We start from the raw sequence: 21,453 nt of genomic DNA, 5'->3' as shown, positions 1-21,453 counted from the left end.
GCGGCGCGGGGACTCCGGCCCGGGAGCCAGCGAGCGCGGGCGGGCAGGCGGGCAGGCGGGCAGGCGGGCGGCGCGGCGCGCTGCGGGCGAGCGGGCGCGTCCTGCAGGGGTAGGTGGGCCGCGGGCGCGGGCGCGGGCGCGGGCGGGCGCGGGCGGGGGTCGGCGCGGGGGCGGGGGCGGGGGCGGGGGCGGGGGCGGGGCGGGGGCGCGCGGCGGCGGGGGCGCGCGGCGGGGCTCGTGCCGGGGCGGCGGGCGCGGGGGGCGGGCGGGGAGCCTCAAGATGGCGCCCACCGCAGTCCCGCCCGCCGCAGCCCCGGCGCCTCTGCAGTCCGGCCGCGCCTCCCGGGCCCCGCGCTAGGGCCGCCGCCGCCGCCGCCGCCGCCCTCGCCGCCGCCGTAAGTCGCCCGGGGCCGGCCTCCCCGCGCTCCTCGCCCATCCCGCGCCGGGGGCTCTGCCGCAGGGCGCGCGGCGGGGTCGGGCTCGGGCTCCGGGTCGGGGTCGGGGTCGGGGCCGGGGCCGGGGCCGGGGTCGGGGTCGGGGCCGCCGCTGGCGGACGGCTGTTTGCGAGGCTCGCACCTCGGCCGTGCGTGCGGGTCGCCGCGGGGAGGTCGCGCCCGGGCCGCTCGGGGGGCGCTGGCCTCCCGCGGGCCCCTGCGGCGGTGCAGCCCCCCGGAGGCGGAGGCCGGGACCGGTCGGGGCCCCGCGGGCTCCCCGGGGAGGGCCTCGCTGTCGGGTCGGGGCCGCCCTGCCCCTCCCCCGCGCCCTGCCGCAGCCTCCCCCCCCCCCCCCCCCGGGCTCCGGGTCGTTACCGGCCGCAGCAGCCCGGGACTCCCCCTGCCCTTTCCTGGGGTGCGCCCGTCCCTGCCTGGCTGGGCGCTCTGGGGCGGTGCGGGGGGCCCCCGGGACCTTCCTGGGCAGGCCAGGATTCCTGCAGTGGGGAGCACATCACTTTCAGAATCCCCCCTTCCCCCACCCCCATCCCTACGCCACCCGATGCGGAGCTCGTTGCTCTCCTCCTTCCTCCCTCCCTTCCCCCCCCACCCCTGCCAGCAGCGCCCCGGGCTTCCTCGCGCTCGGCTTACAGGACTCCCAGCTGCAGAGACCTGGACCCCTCCTCTCTGGTTCCCACTTGGTCCCTGGGGGACCGCAGAGCCTCTGCATTTTTGCTTAGAGCTCAGCTCCATCCCTGCGGCAACCACCGGTGGAGACTTGGCTGTTAACTTTCCAGGGGGGGTGGGGGCTTAGCCGGGGCCTTCAGACCCCTGCGGAGGCCTCAGCTTAGAGGTCGGGTGTTGGGGGGTGGGGGGAGTGCGAATCATTTTTTGCAGTCTGACAAATAGGATTCTTCGAGCCATGCATTCCTTCCAACTACTCCACCCTGTGCCTGTGCCCGTGCCCTCTTCCTCACTTACATTGCAGTTTTTGAAACACGGGCGGAGGGGGGGGGGATGCATTTTATATCGGGAGATTCCAAGATTCTGGGCCTCAGGGTTCAGGATTAAAGGATGTCATCTGTTTGGGGAGAGGGGGGAGAAACTTGGCACTGCATCTGGCTAATTCAGGGAGAGGGAGAAATCATTAGCATGGAGCCAGCTCTGCCGCCCGAGGAAAATTCTTTTTAGTGCACGGCGGGCACCGGAGAAGCAGGAATGGAAGCAGGAAATGTGGGTGAGGGCTTTGGGAGCAAAGGGGGGAATAGTGCTTTTTATAACTATTTTCTCAAGTTTGAACCTGGAGAGCCTTCAGAGAGCTATCGATGTGTCAGGGCTGGGGGATGTTTTAGCTTTGCAAAGGAGATTTCGGGTGTGGTAGGCTTTCGCTGTTTCACCATCTCTCTGTACCTCTCTTTTCTCCACGTGCATTAGAAGATAATGCGGGGTGAGGGGACTTTTTTTTCTTTCCTTCCCCCCACCCCCCAATTTTTTTTTTTTTTTGATGTGTAATGCAAATGGCTGGAGAACATTAGCATCCGGTACCATTCTGGTAGGAATCTCAGGGGAATCAGACTTAAACTGCTGGAAGCTCTGTAGCACGTTGCCTGTAACCTGGTTCTTGAAATACTGCAGCATTTTTTCTTTGGAACTCATGACCCATAAGGCCTTCAATTCTCCCTGAAAGAGAATTTGATTGCTTGGGAAGGGGGGGGGTGGAGTGGTGGTGTGGCAGTGATGGTTTGGTATTCAGCAAGCATCATCTGTCCTAGAAATTGAGTCTCTCCCTGGAGAGGGCTCTGAGCATGTTCTATGTTTTCAACATCTGATTTAGGGTATGTGTAAATGTGTTGTGTTTCTTAGTAGGGCTGGTGGTGGAGATTGCAAAGCAGTTCTTGACAGTGCAGGCCAATTATTGGTTTCTTGGGTTCAGTTTGAGAGGCTGACTTAATATACCTTTGGTTTTCATTTGGGATTTTGTTAACTTTTATCAAAGTACTTACAGGATTTTATTTTAAATTAATCCTTTAAATTAAAGGGTTATGAAATAGAATATAGCATACTTAAAAAACAAACACCCATACAGTGTTTGTTTATTTCTTTGTAGGGGCTTTAACAGATTTTTCTCATGGCCCAGCTTTGGGTGCCTGTGTTTAGGCTTACACCAGGGTTTCTTGCTGTGGTGCTAAAAGGACAGTTCCCTGGTTTCTTGCTGTGGTGCTTAAAAGGACAGTTCCCGGACCAGCCCTGCCATGAAGCGCACACATGCTGGACATAATTTGGATTTTTCTTTGCTTTTGTTATCAGCAGGCTTTCTTGTAGATGTGTGTGCATGCGCAGCTGGGCTTATTCTTGAGGTTGCAGGCCTAGTTATCATATTTTATTACTCCCACATAACTCTTCACTTTGGCTGTCCCTCATGGAGACAGTGTTTTGCAGGCTGCAACAGATCCATATGTAAGACATACAGTGACATTTTGCTGACAACAGTATTTCAGCACATTTTTGTCATTTCAAGTAGCAAGGATCTGTTAATAATTATGGGAATTTGGTCTCCACAAGAATTAATCAGGTAGCCTGCTAAGTCAGGCTGGATCAGAAGGGAATCTTCTCTGGGTTGATTTGAACGGTGAGCTGAGAAAAGGACGTGACACAACAGAGGACAGCATGCAACCATTGTATCGCTGGAGTGGACTTGTCAAAAATTTTATTTTAAAATCCTAGAAAGGGAAGGTAGCCATAAAATTCAGCTGTACAACCTCCCAGCACAGGAATCCCCTTATGGGAGATCTTTGCTTTGAATACTTCCGTTAGTAGGGAACTTCCTACTACATAAAGTAGCTCATTCTATTTGAGTTCCACTGTGATTAAAGTACTTTAATGTCTTTGAAAAGATAACACACGTAAAGTTAAAAGACTATAGATTGGGGCTATATCAAGGCCAGATGTTATTCTAGTGCTCATTTTCAAAAAAGATTAATAATATTCTGTAGAGATTGTATAAGAAATTTCCATCTGCTTGAAAAGAATGCAGAGATGAGACATATCCACCTAGAGCAAGAACAACATTCCATGAATGGAGAGAAGAATAATTATCTTTAATATGTTGATGTTATGTAACAAGTTCTGGAGGCATAGGCATGAATTAATGAATACACAATTCCTATTGATTATATCTGAGAAAGAAAATAACCCCACACTGTATAGAAAGTGTTAAAAATGCAAAGTTTATCCAGAGTGAGTTCAGTTTCCATAATTATGAAAATAACACATGCCTGTTACAGAAAAAATTTAATATATGTAAAAAAGGCAGGAAAAGTCAGTCTTTTTTTTTTTTTTTTTTTTTTTTTTTTTAGGAAAAGTCAGTCTTAACTATCCTAAGCAAAACAGTTGTCTATGTTTTATTGTATATTTTCAGTGTTTTTTTTTTCTCTTTAGAGAGGGCAAGAAGCCCTTGCAAAAGTTATTCAGAATAACAGTATTTTTTAATTTTTCAAAACATTATCTTTAATGAGAGATAATTCATTCTTGGAATTGGACTCCTGTAAAGTCTCTTGATTGAAATATAGCAAGATAACTAGAGGAATAAAGAAATCTTTGATTAATCAGCGAATCAACAGATATTCTCCCTCTGTACCTACTATGTGTGAGGCATAGTCCTAGGCACTAATGCTCTTTAAGTGATAAGAACCAGCTTAGAAAATGAAACCATGCTCCAAAACTATGGCTGTTAAAGTGCACAAGGAAGATAACAGAACTTTCATGCTCTAGGCATATATTAATTAGCGAAATGTAGTATGGCAGACTGTGGGGTCTAGCCTGGTAATTCAACCTAAGACAGAATAGTTTGTACAGGAATAGGAAGTAAATGTGGGAAAAGAAGTCTTCTGGGAAAATTTCCTCTATCCCTTTGTGAGCCTATAGAGACACAACCAGGACACACAGGTACCTGTCAGGAATGAGGGTGAAATGAAGACACAAGAAAGTTACTGTAGTTAACACCACTGAGAAGAAAAAGAAGCAATATGGGCTTTGGAGTTAGGCAAAACTAAATTCAAGTCTTGACTCTGCTACTTATTAGCTTTGTGGCTTTGGGCAAGTTATTTAATCTATTTGAGCTTCAGTGTTCTCATCTGTAAAAATTGGAATAATAATACCTCCGTCGCAGGGTGTTTTTAGGGATTAAATGAAATCTCTGTTACCTTGTGGTTTCTGACACATAGAGCTCAATATATATTTACTCCTTTCCCTCTAGAGATTTAGAAGCTTAGTGTGTGTTTATACGTGTATTTGATATAGTATATATGTACTGTATTAAATTTTAGTAGTCTGAAAAGCAGACAGTTGCTTTATCTTCAGTCTGGCATAGAGGATAGGATCTACAGATACCCTGACTTGGATGGACATTGCCAGTCTAAGAGGAAAAAAGTTTTATTGTACAGTTGCAGTGCTGATCCCCAGCACGACTGTGCAAATGCAGTTACCAAAGTAACTCCTCATTCATTCTCAAATTATTCTAGAATAGGACTCTACCCAAGAGGAATGCTCTGGCACTGACCAGCTAGCTGGCAAGCAACTGCACTGTTTTTAGCTACAGCCTGGGATCTAAAGGTGGAATAGACCCAAAGACTGAGACTCCCCTTTATTCTTCTTGAGCTGGATATTTTAATTATGATGAGTGATTATCAAGTTTGGAGTTGCTTTTGACTTCAGCACCATTCTAGGTTTTCCCATTATATTTGCACTGATTTATTTTGAATGGGTCTCATATAGTTAGGTCTCACAGTTGACCATCTACCTTTGGTAATTATTATTCTATGTTTGTCTGTTATCAGACAGAACTTTAAGAATCCTTCTATCAGTTTATTATTTAAATTAAGTTAGGCAAATATTATTCTACCCATTTTGAAGCTGAGAGAACTGAGTGTCCGAGAACTTAAGCAAACTGTCCAGGGCTATAGGACCATTAAGTGATGGAGGGGGGATAGGTACTTAGGTTGGTTGACTGACCAATGATTAAGGATTTTTCCCCCATTAGATGGTGTTATATTTCTGATGTTCGTATAACCAAGTAATGTGAACAATTTTGGCTTTGTTTTAAGAAATTATCATTATCTTTGGTAGCTAAACATATCTTAGTGGGCATAACGAAAGATTCTGGTATAGGCAGAGGGAGGGCAAAAATACCTTTGATAGAGAGCATTTTGGAAGCAGGAAAGATGAGGAGAAATGAACAGAAGATGTATCAATAAATAGAATATGGATGCAAATAAGAGGTATTAAAGTAACACACCTGTTTTGTTTCTGAAGCTATCCTAAGTACTTTTTAAAAGGTCATCACGTCTTGGTGTCTGCTTATCTTTCTTCATTTCTCTTGCATATAAATATACACATTTAACTACTCATAAATGCTCCCATATTGCCAACAAAAGTTCTAACCAGGACTGTAGGGGAATTATGGCCTCTACCACCTGAGTTTTTTGCTTCTACAAGGCTGAAATTGCTGTAGGTCTGTATACTGGGGATTGGTGCTGGGATTGGGTATTTAAAGTGGAGCAGAAAAAAGTTCTGGGAGGCTTTTGGCCTAGAACAGCAAAGGTGAAAGTGGATAATAATTAAGATTCCCCTTAGGTATATGGAGATGTGTCCTATTGAGAGTGGAGCAAAATAAAAGCAGGGAGCCTGAGTGTCTAAGAGGTACTCTGGGTTTGGGGCTCAAGCTCTCTTGATCCTGAATGGAGTTGATTGGGTGAGAGTAACTGAAATGTTAGCTGGAGGGGTCTGAAGGCCTTTTATATTCGCTGCTGGTGGTAGGGAGAGGCCTCCCATGTTCAGTGGGCTTGTTCTAAGATCTGGAAGTGGAAAGCATGAAATCCCCCAGAAGACAGATTAACAGGCTCTTTTCATGTTCAGTTGATTAGTGCTGTTTTTATGCTGTAAAATCTTTTGAGTTCCTGGGGAGTAAGGATGTTAGAGAAATATAAGTGAATGCATATTTATCCAGGGATGGATTCTCTAGGCTGTGAATTATACATGTCATTTATTTCCATCCCTTTTCCTACATTTTGGGTATTGAACTCATTATTAGCATATCCACCAGAATGAACCTGGGAAGGGAAAAAAAGTAAAATTTAAAATATTACTTTAAATTTTCAGATAGTGACTGATAAAGGAAGAAATCACAACTTTATCAATGAAAAGACAGTTCATTTTTCACCTTTTCTTATTCTCTTGTTATTTTAATGGTTCACAATTGAAGGCTGAACCTCTAAAAGCTTAATATTCACTGGAAGCAAGTGTGAAATAACATTTTTCCTTCAGTTGAACAGCTGTTCTGTAAATAAATAGCGCTTAATTTTTTAAAAAGATTTTATTTATTCATGAGAGACAGAGAGATAGAGAGGCAGAGACATAGACAGAGGGAGAAGCAGGCTCCATGCAGGGAGCCTGATGTGGGACTCGACCCCGGGACTCCAGGACCACGCCCTGGGCCGAAGGCAGGCGCTAAACCGCTGAGCCACCCAGGGATCCCCCAGTAGCGCTTAATTTATTACATGGTTGTTTCTCGTTTCAGGATGAACCCTACTTCAAGTAAGGATAGTGCAACAGGCTTTTGCTTTATAATTCACTACTGTCTTTTTTTGTCTTAGCAAGAAGCTGAATAAAATGCTTTTAAATGGAAAGAATTGATGTATTATTATTATTAAATTGTGGGGGAAAATTGAGCAGGTTGCAAATGAGACCCGTAAAACTTTCTCAGAAGTCAGAATACCAAGAAATCTCATTTGCTATGGAATTCTGAATTGGATTTCCTAAGATTTTGGTGAAAACTAAAGAGGCAAAATATCTTGTTTCTAGGAAAGATGCCTTGGAGAAAAATAGGCATTTTTAAAGATTTGTACTGTGAGAGGTAAAGTATTGGGAGTGTGAGGAATCACCAGAGCAGAGTTTGAGAAAGTGTGGGAATGACTGCTGTGAAGTGGACAAGGGAGTTTGGTTGTGAACTTGGGAAACTGCTCATTTTTAAAAAGGAGTTATCTCCCCTCTGCAGACTCTTTTGGAAACATCTCTGTGTACTACTGAACTAGAGTGGTCCTGATGATCTGGATGGGGTTTGGAACCTGAGAAAGGTGTTTTGTTTTAAGTATTATTTTAACCCTAGCTCTGCTGCAAATTACTTTCTTTATTTGATCATTGCGTTGGAAAAGCTAAAGAATATTTCCTTGCTTTATACCAAAAAATTTAGTACCATTCTTAAATGTTATTTTTTCCTTTTTTTTTTAAAGGATTCTAAGTCATTTAATATAAAAACGTTTTTTAAAAGGTACTGTTGAAGTTATCTTTTCCATTCTACTTTGTAAAATATATTTTTTACATTTGAGTAGCTAACAGAGGCAGTATTCAAAAAATCAGAAGGTTCAAAGTTAAGTCTTCTCATAACAGTCAGTCAGTATGTACCCCATAAAGGCAACTGTCATGACCAGTTTCTCTAATATTCTTTTCTGTCTACATATGCACCTGCACACATTCTCTCCTCCTACCCCATACACAGTTACTTCCATTGTCTTTCAGGGGGACTATTAAAATAGTTTAGGGGAGCACCTGGGTAGCTCAATATCTGAGCCTTTGGCTCAGGTCGTGATCCCAGGATCCTGGGATTGAGTCCCTCGGAGGGCTCCCTATGGGAGCCTGCTTCTCCCTCTGCCTGTGTCTCTGCCTCTCTCTATATCTCTCATGAATAAATAAATTAAATCTTAAAAAAATAGTTTAGAGATTTGAACTGTCCTTCAAATTATCTCAGCAGTTTTTCCCTCTTTTCCTTATGATAAAGATAATACCTTATAATTTATTTTTCTTAGTGAAATTTCTTGGCTTATTTAAAGTAAAAAGTTTGGGTCAAAGCAGCCCTTTCCTACCAACTATGTTGCTTTTTAGGGTTTCCATTTGAGAATTACATATGAAAAAAGCATAGAGGAAGAAGCTGCATTTATCCTTAGAGACTGGAGAACGTAGAAGATTTTTGAGGGAGCACAGAATGACACATCATCAAAGCTATGCTATAATGTGTTAGGAGGATTGGGCAGCAATGAGAAATAGGACAGAGTAGAACACAGGATGGACATTCAGTTAATTGGCTGTTTGGTTCGGCCTTAGATGGGTGGTGATGGGGGCTTGGACTAGGATTGTAGTGATGAAGATGGAAAGGAAGGAAAAGGAATTTTGTTTCTGTGTGTCACATGTGTTTCACATTTTCCTAATGTAAGAAAGAGTTTAGAGAAAGACTCGGTAGGACCTGACGAAAGACTTCAGAAGCAGGAGAAGGAGGTGTTCAAGATTATTTTTCCATTTTAAAATTCAGAGATATAATCTATTTAGAACACCTGGGGAGGTATGTTCTCTAATACATGTTGGCAGTCTAGTCCAGAGCACCTTGGTTATTAGCAAACTATTTCTAATTAAAAAAAAAAATTTTTTTTTGTAATCTCTACATCCAACGTGGGACTCAAACTCATGGCCCCAAGATCAAGAGTCAGATGCTCTTCTCTCTGAGCCAACCAGGCGCCCTTATTTCTAAATTTTAATCCTTTATCTGCACAGAGTCTTCCCGTCTTGAGCTTCTAAAGTTTTAAGGGAAACCTCAGTGTTCCCATTTCTTTATTCTCTGTGCCCTCTCACTGATAGAGATTATTCAACCATTGTAGATCTGTATCCTTTTCTTATTTCGGAGTTGTTAAATTCTGCCCATTTATAGACATCTAACAAGTGGTCTTTTTCCTTGATATTCTCAACTAACCTTAACTTTCATATATAAAGAAACAAGAATTATGCACTTTTTCATAGACCTGGTGGATGGCTGTTTTGTCCTTTCTGAAACTCAGTGGCTTTCTCTCTTTGATCATTTGCTTATGTTCTGTGTGCTTCATGAAAACCATTTGAAATTGCAGGCTTAATTAAAGGTAGCAACTGAGAGGATTCTAATAGGTGAAAGCAGAGGGAAAGAGGTTTATCAGCCAGTGCTGTTGCGTTTTGTATCGACTCTTGGGCTGTGGATAGGAAATGTCAAGCTTGACTTGCATCAACTTCCTTGGTGTTTCTGGGGTACCAGACAGTGGCCAGTGGGCCCTAATGTACAACTGCAGTATACAATGATAATTAAGAGCAAACGGGGCGCTCAGGAAACTTAGGTTCTGTTCTAGCTTTGGGTATTCAGTAAGCCTATTAATAAGAAAAAAATAAAGGGTGATTGGAACATCGGAACATGCTGCACATGCAAATTAACAGTACACCTAAGAGAAAAAGCAATTTAATGCAATAAAAATTTTCATTTAATTTGTTAATATTTTCCTTCTCACCACTAAAATTACAGAGTTCTTGCAAACTCCATTAACATTTGCCACAGTTTGCACTCAGACAGTTGGCAGAAGTCCCCATGGTTTGTGTGCAACCAGTAAAGCAGACAGAGTTCATGTACAAGATGTTAGTAAATTTAGCACTCTATTTAGGGAAGCAGAGCATCCTTACAGTAATCCCATTAGGAGATTCTCTGTGCAATCACATTTTAAGTTTGTACCTGCTTGTTAGTTTGAATGCTTGAAGTAACTGTGATTAAGAACAGTTAAACAAAAGCCCCTTGGGACATTCTTAGGGTAGTCTGGGATGAGAAAAGTCCAAAAAGACCTCTAAACTGAACGCTGGCAATCTGTCTTATTTTTTAAATTTTTTTAAAAAGATGTTTATTTATTTGTTTGTTTGTTTATTAGAGAAAGAGAGCATGAGCGGGGGTTGGAGAAGGCAGGAGAAGCAAAATCCCTGCTGAACAGGGAGCCTGACATGGGGCTTGATCCCAGGACCCTGAGATCATGACGTTAGCCAGAGGTAGACACCTAACTGACTGAGCTACCTAGGTGCCCCTGGCAATCTGATTTTTTAATCTCGATGTTCTAGAGCAAATAATATTTTGGTAGATTTATTGATTTTTTTTCTCTGTCCTATTTGTAGTAGTTCTTCTTCCTTATTTCTGGAAAAGTAGGAGGAAAAGTAGGGGATGTGTAAGACCCAAGAAGGGCACAGAATGAGTGATTATGTATAGTGAGGAAACAAAGTAGAATAACCATATGAGTATTTCACCTACCTTACAAGCTTTTTGTTGTTGTTGTTTTTTCTCCTGACTCATAAGAAAAGTTCAGCCATAAGTGCAAGAAGGGGTAAGACTTCTTTCATTTTAGGATCTTAATATAGACTCTTGTTATTAGAAATTGCTGAAAAGTTTAATAGGTCAAAGAAAATAAGTGCATTTTATGTGATGAATGGATATCAAAGACCTGTTATTAATTAGATCCAAGTGTTTTCCATCTTTAATTAGATTACATCCAGCCTGACCCATGGGGGCTGATAGGCTTTGTTTCTTGCCACATGCTCCTTCCTGGCCATTAGTAAGTCTTTGGTTTATATTGTCCCATGTGGGTTGTGGGAGTTGCCTCCACTTTGACCTCCCACTCCTTAGCAGGCTGCCTTACTGCTTTCCAGTGGTGAGGCATAGCATACCAGGGAATGAGACTTACAATCCTGCTTGGGCTCTGCTCTAGAGCCCTGTCTTTGCTCAGGATAGTGCTCAGAGAAAGGTGTTTTTTTTGCTTGTTTTTTTAAGAGCCATACATTTATCACTCAGCACAATTTGTTGCAAAATGTCAAGCAAAAAAATCATCCCCAGAAAGTAGTGTCACTTTTCTAGCTGGGATTACAGACCCATCAGCTCCTTTGAGGTACTGCTTCTGTTTATAGATGTGAAATTGTCAAGACTTTTAGAGTTTTCTTCCTTCCTTCCATGGTTTACTCACAGAACCTAGTAAGAATCCTTATTTGTGGGAATTGAATGCTGAATTTTGGGGGTATTTCAAAAATCCAGTGTGAATCTATGGAGTTCAGAGTATGGGCATTAGTCCACATTTTGCAAGAGGGCATCAGATGTTTTTATGCATAGAATTTAAGCATCAGAACACCTGCAACCTAGTTGTAGCTTTGGGCTGGTACACAGTGACCCTGGGATGAACAGGGTCCTTTTTCCTGGAAAACATATGTTTCCTTGGAAACGTATTCCTGTTAGATAATCACCAAATAGAGTCCTGTTTCCCCGCTGAACAGGGACCCAGACGTGGGGCTCAGTCCCAGGACCCTGAGATCATGACTTGAGCCAAAGACAGCCGCTTCACCTAATGAGCCACCCAGGTGCTCCTGTATGTTTACTTTTATAAGAAACTACTAAACCATTTTTTCAGAATGGGTATACCATTTTGTATTCCCACTAGCAATGTATAAGAGTTCATTTGCTCTATATCCTCATTTGCACTTGGTATCTTTGGTAAGTGTTCAATCTTTTGCCCATTTTTAAAAATTGGATTATTTATTTTCTTGCTGTGAGTTTTGAGAGTTTTTAGAAAATACGTCTTTTAGTCTTTTATCAGATAAATATGTGGATATGTCGTCTCCTAGTTTGTAGCTTTTTTTTTTTTTCTGGTCTTCTTTTTAAAAAAGATTTTATCTATTTATTCATGAGAGACACACAGAGAGAGGCAGAGACACAGGCAGAGGGAGCAGCAGGCTCCCTGTGTGGGGGGGGACGGACCCAATACGGGACTCCATCCCAGGACTCTGGGATCACACCCTGAGCTGAAGGCAGGTGCTCAACCACCGAGCCACCCAGGTGTCCCGTCTTTTTCTGGTCTTAACAGTGTCTTTTATAGAGCTACAGTTTTCAGTTTTAAGTCTAATTTGTCAGTTTCTTTTATGGGTCATGTTTTTAATGTCATATATAAGAATTCTTTGTTGAACTGAAGGTCACAAAGATGTTCTTTGTATTCTCCTAAAAGTTTTATAGTTTCACATTTTACATTTAGATCTATGATCCATGTGAGTTGATTTTTGTATAAGTCATGAAGTTTAGATCAAGATTCACATTTATTTTCTGCAGATAGGTGTGTAATTGTTGCAGCACGATTCCTATTGAAAAGACGATCCTTTCTCCATTGAATTGGTTTTGTACCTTGTCAAAACTCAATTGGCTGTATTTGTGTGGGTTTTCTCTAGACTCTGACTGTTCCATTGATTTATGTGTCTGTCCCTTCATAATACCACACCATCTTGATTACTGTAGCTTTATAGCAATGCTGAAAATTGTGTAGTGTGAGCCTTCCAGTTTTCTTCTTCTTTTTTCAAAATTGTTTTGGCTATTCTAGGCCTTTTCTCTTTCCATATCAATTTCAGAATCAGGTTGTCTATATCTGCAAAAACTCCTGCTGGCATTTTGCTTGGAACTGCATTAAATCTGTAAGTAATTTGGGAGTTGATATCTTAACTATATGATATATTGAATCAATGAACATGATGTATATCTTCATTCATTTAGGTCATATTTGACTTCTTTCATCAGCATTTTATGGTTTTCTGCTTATATTGTTTTTCTTATATTTATTTTCTCCCCTCTGTGTACTTTGAGTTAATTTTCTCTTCTTTCTTTTTTTTTTTTTAAGGTGGAAATTTAGGCTGTTTGAGAACTTTTCTTATATAAGTTTTTAATACTATAAATTTCTCTGTAAACACTGCTGTGACTGTATTTTATAAATTTTGGTATGTAGAATTTTAATTTTCTTTGAGACTTCCTTTTTGACCAATGAATTATTTGGAAGTGTGTTATGAGATAGTCCATAGTCTTTATTTTACTGATTTCTAGTTTAATTCCATTATGGTCAGAGAACATACTTTGTATGATTTCAGTACTTTTGTATTTGTTAAGGTTTGTTTTATTACCCAGGATGTGGTCTATCTTGGTGAATGTCCCATGTGCACATGAAAAAAATCTATATTCTGCTGCTGTTAGGTAGGATGTTCTGTAAATGTTGATTATACCATACCCAGTTGGTTAATAGTACTGTTCATTTCTATCCTTGACTTTTTCCTTCTCTCTCTTTTTTTCTAAAAATGTGATTTAATTATTATTTATTTGCAACATTATTTTCTACCTCTTTATTTTTTTTAACTTTTTTTAAAGTATAATTTACTAATAGGAATTCTACTTATTTAAGGTGTACAACTTTATGTTTTAATAACTGATTATTTTTTACTTAGTTCAGTTAATTACTAAGGAAGGAAGATTGAAATCTCTGCTGTAATTGTAGATCTGTCCATTTTTTCTCTTAGTTTTATCAGTTTTTGCTTCACATATTTTGAGGCTCTTGTTTAGTGTATATACATTTAGGTTTGTTATATCTTTTAGTGAATTGACCCATTTACCATTATTTAATGTCCTTTCAGTCCTGGTAATTTTTCTTGGTTTGAAGTCCATTTTGTCTGATATTACTATTAGCCACTCCAAATTCCAATTGATTCATGTTTTCATGTATGTATTTTCCCCCTTTTACGTAAACATTTTAAAATTTTGAAGTAGTTTCAGATTATTAAGAGTATGAAAGTAGTTCCTATATGCTATCACCTAGCTTTCCCTAATATTAACATCTTACATAATCTTAGTATATTTATCAAGACTAAGAAATTAACGTCAGTATAGTACTCTATTAAGTAAACTATAGAATTTTATTTGGGTTTCACCAGATTTTCCACTAATGTCTTTTTTCTGTTCCATAATCCAATTCATATTGCATTTAACATCCTCTTACTTTTAACCTACATATCGTTGTATTTAGTGGGTTTCTGGTAAATAACATGTAGTTTGTTTTTTTTTTTAATTGAAGTCCAGTCTGACAATCTCTCTTCTAATTGATGTATCTAGACCATTTACATTTAAGATAATTACTATTTTGAATTCAGATCTACATTTTAAAATTTATCTTCTGTTTGCTCTGTTTTGTGTTTGTTTCTCTTCCCTTCTTTTGGATTATTTGAATACTTTTTAGTATTCTAATTTATCTATTGAGGTTTTACTATTTCTGTATAGTTACTTTAGTTTTGACTGGGGATTACCATATACATACTTAATTATTCAGTCTACTTAGAATTGATATTTACTACTTCAAGTGGAATGTAGAAACTTAAGCACCATTAGATTTACCTCTTTACCCTTTTACTTTTATGTTGTAATTATCATCTGTATTAAATTTACAGTCATTGAAAACACCATCAGACATTGTTAAAATTTTTGCTTTCAACCGTCATTTATATTTTAAAGAACTTTAAAGGAATAAAAATGGCTATTATATTTACTCAGATATTTACTAATCCTATTGTTCTTCCTTCTTTCCTGAAATTCTAAGTTCCCCTTTAGTGTCATTTCCCTTCCTGAAAAACTCCCATTAGCATTTCCTTTGGCAGATATGCTGGTAATGAATTCTCTTGGTTTTCTTCATCTGAGAATTTATTTTCTCATCATTTTTGAAGGATATTCTCCCTGTATATAGAATTTTAAGTTAATAGTTGTTGGTTTTTTCCAGGACTTAAAAATATTGTTTCATTGCCTTCTGTCCCTCCATGAAACATCCAGAGTCATTCACATTATTATTTCCCTGTAGGTAATGCATCATTTTCAAGAATTTTTTTCTTTGTTTTAGTTTTCATTGGGTAAGATTTCTTTGAGTTTATCCATTTACCATGCACTAAGTTTCCTGAATGTAGAATATGTCTTTTACCAAATTTGGGAAGTTTGTGGCTATTATTTCTTCGAATATTTTTCCTACACCACACTCTTTCTTCTTTCCTTTGATGATATAAATGTTAGGCTTGTGTATTGCCCAATGAGTCCTTGAGGTTCTGTTAAATTTTTTGCAATCTTTTTTCCCCTTCTGTTTAGCCTGGATAATTTTTGTTGGATCCATCTTCAAGTTCACTGACTCTTCTGTCATCTTAATTATACTATTCAGAACAAATTTTAAAATTTCTGTTACTGTATTTTCTAGTTTAAAATTTTCCATTTGGTTCCTATGTGCATGCATGTGTGCATGTGTGTTTTCTATTCTTTTGTTAAGATTATGTATGTTTCCATTTACTTCAAGAGTGTTTGTGTTTATTTGTTGGAGCATGATTTCAATAGCTGTATTACAGTCTTTGATAATTTTATATCTTGGGGCTCGTGTCTGTTGATTGCCTTTTCCTTGTGAGATGTTCGGATATTTGAGAGAAAGTGAGAGTGGGGGAGGCGGGAGGTTGGTGGGCAGAGGGAGAGGGAAAGAATCTTAAGCAGACTTCATACTGAGTGCAGAGCCCAAAGCAGGGCTTGATCTCATGACCCTGAGATCATGATCTAAGCCCAAATCAAGAATCAGACACTTAACCAACTGAGCCACCCTGGTGCCCCAAAATGTTGAGTTGTGTGTTTGTTTGTATATCAGTTTGGATTTGTATCCCAAACATTTTGAATATTATGTTTGAAACTTTGGGTCTTGTGTAAATCCAATAGAGAATGTTTCAGTTTGCTTGCTTGTTTTAGTAGGCAACCAATCTAGTTAAGTTTAGAGTGTAAGTACTTACCTGCCTTTTATAGGTTGAGGTTCAGTATCTTCAATTTTCAAAGTATTTGTAGTGCTATTTGTGTCTTTTCCATGCGTGTACCAGCCAGTGGCCATTCTCAGACCTGGGCAGTGGTATACTCCACAGATCAGTTGTCAAAGCCTTTGGTATGTGTTTAGGGTCAGATACGTGCCATATGCAGCTTGGGGATGAGCCCTGGAGTTCACATACAGCCTTATTGAGCTCCTTCTTCCTGTTCTCCCAAACTTTCCAGATGCAAAGCATTCTCCTTTCAGCTCCTCTTACTAGAAAGCTGAGACTTTCTGTTCTACCTTGCATTTCTTGTAACTACATTTCCCTGAGAACCAAATGGCAGATGAGAAAATAAAACAATGGCGATACCCTCTCTGCTCCTGGGATTGCAGTTCCTCTGGTTAGAGAAAAGGTTTTCCTGCTTGTCTGCTGTGGTCATTGCCACTACTGCCTATTTGTTTTGGGGTAAAGCAGGAGGGAACAGAAGAGACTAACAAAATTGGGGTATTTCCTCTATTTCTTTTGGTATGTGGGAGCTCCCATTCCTGTTTTTGGTTTTTGTTTTTGGGTTTTTTTGCACCAAAAATGGAGGTCTTCTTTTGGAGCTCGTTCTATGTGCTTCTGGTATGCAGCTCTGGGTTTGGGCTGCCTTTGAATTCAATCCAGGAGGTACCAGAAGTGGAAAAAAGGAAAACTCTGTTGATTACATGGTAATTTGAGCTTTGGTTTCTTTTCCCAGTCCACTGGCAATCAATTACTTTTCAGTCATCAGATAATGCATGGTGTTACTCTATCTAGGGATTTTAGTAGAATTCAGTGGGAGTGAGAGGGTGGAATGGACTTTTCTCCATCTTAATTGGAACCAGAAATTTTGGTTATATATTAAATACAAGCTGAGGTGGGACAAGAAAGATGTGGCTTCAAGGAAGGTTATCAACCCCTGAAGATCAAATGATTGGATTAGCAGGCTTCAGGGTCCCTAGTGGAAGAGGCATCCTAGGGTGGGATTGCAGCATTTTTGGTGCCATATGCTCTCTTCTCCTCCTTTTTGATTTTAAAATTAAAAAAAAAAATTTTTTTTTTAAATTTTTTAATAGATAATACTTGCAATCAGTATAAGAGTGATATAAGGGGAACAAAGTGAGAGAGGTAAGTTTCCTTTACTTACCTGGCCTGCGGGTTCCTTCCCCCAGAGGCATCCAGTTACCAGTTTGTTTTATATCTTTGCAGAAATATTCCACACATTAGCAAACACATAGTAGGGATAAGTGTGCGTGTATTAACAAACAGTAGTGTTCTCTACACATTGCTCCGTGCCTTGCATTCTCACTATGTCCTGAAGACTCTTCCATATTGATGCTTGTAGAAGAACGTGTTCTTTTTAGCAGCCGTGAAGAATGCCATTAAGTGAATGTAGTGTGATTTATTAGTAAGTTCTTTATTGATGGGTGTTATTCCACCCATAAGTGTATATTTATTCAGTAAATAAATATTTATTCTGTTGATCTAAATCCTTTTGTTATTATAGGAAAGTTGCATTGTATATTCTTGTACACACATTTTATATTTGTGAAGCAGTATCTGGGAGTAAAGAGTATGTGTATCCATTTAAAATTGTCAAATTGTTGTTAATAGCATATTGGTATGAGCATCTGCCTTTGGCTCAGGTCATTATCCTGAGGTCCCGGGATCAAGTCCCGCATTAGGCTCCTTGCAGGGACCCTGCTTCTCCCTCTGCCTCTGCCTCTCTCTCTCTCTGTATGTGTGCCTCTCTTGAATAAATAAATAAAATCTTAAAAGAAAAAAAAAAAAAGAGTTGGATGTTTAACTGACTTAGCAACCCAGGTGCTCCAAAATCTTCATGTAATCTTAAATATTTTATTTAACTCTGGCTCTGCCAGGTTTGGGGTTTTTTTTTGTTGGTGGTGGTGGTTTTTTTTTTTTTTTCTTTACCAGAATTGTACAGGGGAAAAAAGAAGGTGGATTAGTTGGCATTTACTTTCTTTACCTTCTAATTCTTTTAAGAGACATGCCAACAAGCTGTGGAGAAAATAGTGTAAAATGGCTATATAGTAAATAGCCAGAAGGAAAGGACATGGCAGTCAAGAGGACTTGAATGGCCAGTTGATAATTCTTATATGTTGGTTTGGATTCAAGCCTTTCTTCTGAGGAACATTTTGTCCACCATGTATTTCCATCTACACAATCATGCCTATGTCCATAGAGAGGTCAGGAGAAAGTTGCCATCATTTACTATGTATGGGAACAGAAGTCATACAAGTACAATGGTCATTTTTTTCTTTTTTTTAAATTTTTATTTATTTATGATAGTCACACACACACACACACACACACACACACACAGAGAGAGAGAGAGGCAGAGACATAGGCAGAGGGAGAAGCAGACTCCATGCACCGGGAGCCCGACATGGGATTTGATCCCGGGTCTCCAGGATCGCGCCCTGGGCCAAAGGCAGGCGCTAAACCGCTGCGCCACCCAGGGATCCCATTTTTTTTCTACTTTCTAGATCAGCAGGTATGATATGAAAAGTTTTCATGTAAGAAGCAGTCTTGGAGATGCAGTTAATATCATGGAGACCAAAGTGTCATCATTTAGGGTTTTTTCTTTAAGATTTTATTTATTTATTCATGACACACACACACACACACACACACAGAGGCAGAGACACAGGCAGGGGGAGATGCAGGCTTCATGCAGGGAGCCCAACGTGGGACTCAATCCTGGGACTCCAGGATTATGCCCTGAGCCAAAGGCGATGCTCAACCGCTGAGCCACCCAGGTGTCCCATAGGATTTGTTTTTTAATGTTTGTTTGTTTTTAATGGTTTATAGTGTTTGTTTGAAATCGTTGCATTTTCCTAATAACAATCTCTGTGACATTATATCTAAGACCTAAAATCAGATCAGTGAGGTACTTAAGAATTTTCATGTTTACTTGGCTTTAATTGTATTAGTATCTGCTTCAGTTAATTTTAACAAAATAAAATTAGCTAGAATATTAAAAAAAGATTTTTTTTAAGTGAATGGTATGTTTTTTCCAAGTGGAGACCCTAATTATTAGGTTTGGGTGGTTCTTCAGATAGCCATCTTAATTTTTTATGCATTTAACCCCATATTATCTGAAAAATAGGGATGAGCATTCTTAATTTTTTTAAAGTAGAAAATACGAAACAAAACAGTTATCTTGGGAGACAGTGCACTTAATACAGTGAAGCAATGATTACCTAAAACATTATTGGAATTTCTTCTTTGAATTTGCCTCCTGAACCTGTTCCACATCAGTCAGATTTTTAAAAAGGGCCCTGTAGGATCAGACACCAGTATGGGGCAGACTGGGAAGGAAAAGTTGCTGTTTCTTATAATGACTTGACTATAGCAGGTGTACTGAAATAGGCTAAGATATGGATCATACTGGGTATCCTTGGTCTTTCCTCACATGTGGCTTTATAGAGTAATACACTAGAGGAAAGACTATCAAGAAACTTTTTATTGCTTAAATGCTTTATCTTTTACTTTTTATCTTAATAAAGTTCTGTGACCTCTACTTATTTCTTTTCTTTCTTTTCTTTTCTTTTCTTTTCTTTTCTTTTCTTTTCTTTTCTTTTCTTTTCTTTTCTTTTCTTTCTGCTTATTTCATAAAGCAAGTTAAGCAAGTGTGGCCCTTGTTAAACTATAAACTTATATCTCTTTGGCAGATTCCAAAAGAGAAATTCCCTTTTGAATGCTGTTTTCTGAATTTGGATTAGAGATCAGAGCCAGTATACATCTTTCCCAGAGGGCAGCCAGTGAATTCTTAGAATTTTAAGTCATTACCTTAAAAATGTAGTGCTAATTTTCATTTAGGAATACAAAGTGCATTGTATTGATGGCCTCAAAAAACTAATAGTAATAGTAGGGGTGAGTGTCAGGTGTAACTCATCAGTTCTGCTGTCTTTTGCAGAGCCTGTGCAATTATTTGGCCAGAGGCTAGGATATGGCTATTATCAGTTCAGGTACTCAGTGATGCTTCTGGAATCGTTTAATCTGGAAGTGAAGATACTGGGGGTGGTTCGAATCTCTTTAGTTCTGTGTCAGAGCCAATAGTAAGTGAGAAGGAAGGGGCAGGGTCTCAGCTACAGCTCTGGGCCTCTTAAAGGCAAGCCAGCATCCAGACCAGACAAGATGAGAGTCCCAGGAGAGGCCACAGTTCTGCTATATAAGCCCAGGAATCCCGGGAGGCTTGGAAGGCAAGGAAGGAATCCTCATCAAAGAAAGAGTGTGTAGTCCTGTGTTTTGGGAGTTCTGCCTCTGGTAAAGAAGCATCTGACTGTGAATGTGCCATGGAAGTGCATTGTCTTCATCAATAGAAGTATCATTACAATGGATCTAGCTTATAGGATAGTGAAGTGCACTGTATTTGTTCTCTGTAACAGATGTGCCTAATAATGTGATCCTGTTCTGTCTCACAGAAATCTTGCAGGTAAAACTTTAATTAGTTTCCTCACTATTTTGACCCTAAAGCAACCTTAGATTATTTAAAAATCAACTTTTTATTTTGGAATAATTCTAGACTCACCGGCAAGTTTACAAAGTTACAGAGAGCTCTGCATATGGCTCCCTCAGTTACATTACATGGCATAATGGTCAAAACTAAGAAACCAAGATTGGTGCATCACTGAAATTCCAGACTTTCTTTGGATTTTACCAGTTTTTATACTAATGCCTTTTTTCTTTGCAGGATCCAGTATGTCACATTGCATTCAGTTAATCATGTCTCTGTACTCTCCTCTAATCTCAGTTTCCCAGACTTCCCTTCTTTTTTATGACATTGGCAGTTTTGAGGAGTTCTGATGAATGTATTTTGAGGAGTTCTGATGAATACCTGATGAGGTATTTTTTTAATGTCTTTATTTTTACTTATTTATTTATTTATTTTTAATTGGAGTTCAATTTGCCAACATATTGCGTATCACCCAGTGCTCCTGATGAGGTATCCTGTAGGCTGTCCCTCAATTTGGATTTGTGTGGAGCCTTTGTCATGACTAGACTAAGGTTATAATTTTTGAGGAAGAATGCCTGAAAGGTGAAATGCCTTTCTCATCACATCCTATCAGTGGTATATGATCTTTTTTTTTTTCAAAGATCTTATTTATTTATTAGAGACATAGAGAGAGGCAGATACACAGGCAGAGGGAGAAGCAGGCTCCATGCAGGGAACCTGACAGGGGACTCAATCCCGGGTCTCCAAGATCCCACCCCAGGCTGAAGGCGGTGCTAAAATTGGTATATGATCTTAACATGACTTATTACCGGTGATGTTAAGCATAGGCATTCGGTTAAGGTACTGTTTGCCAGGTTTCTCCACTGGAAAGGGACTATTTTTCCCTTTTCCATACTGCATTCTTTGGAAATTGGTCACTAAGTCCAGCCCACACTTAGAGGAGGAGGAATAAGGATTAAGCTTCACCCCCTTAAGGAAGTAGTATCTACATCTTTTTTGGAATTCTGTAAAGGAAGATTTATTCCCTTTTTCCCC

The 21,453-nt window shown here is 40.1% G+C and overlaps 1 protein-coding gene across 4 annotated transcripts in view; it reads left to right on the top strand.

Annotated features, from left to right (window-relative positions):
• Positions 1-21,453, top strand: part of SCN8A (sodium voltage-gated channel alpha subunit 8) — a 179,016-nt gene that overhangs the window by 1,225 nt on the left and 156,338 nt on the right. For 2 of the 4 annotated variants that reach the window (XM_077869988.1, XM_077869993.1), the window contains exon 1: positions 39-109. The exons of 1 other annotated variant lie outside the window; for it this stretch is intronic. The gene's annotated coding sequence lies outside the window, so the exon portion shown is untranslated. Of the gene's footprint in view, positions 1-38; positions 110-262; positions 396-21,453 lie in introns of those variants that run through there. One more of the 4 variants, XM_077869989.1, reaches the window with a different exon arrangement.

The sequence above is a fragment of the Canis aureus genome, chromosome 25, assembly GCF_053574225.1.
Source record: "Canis aureus isolate CA01 chromosome 25, VMU_Caureus_v.1.0, whole genome shotgun sequence".
In the NCBI taxonomy this organism is placed as follows: domain Eukaryota; kingdom Metazoa; phylum Chordata; class Mammalia; order Carnivora; family Canidae; genus Canis; species Canis aureus.
The sequence above is the reverse complement of the archived record's forward strand: the minus strand, read 5'-3'. Positions and strand labels throughout refer to the sequence as shown.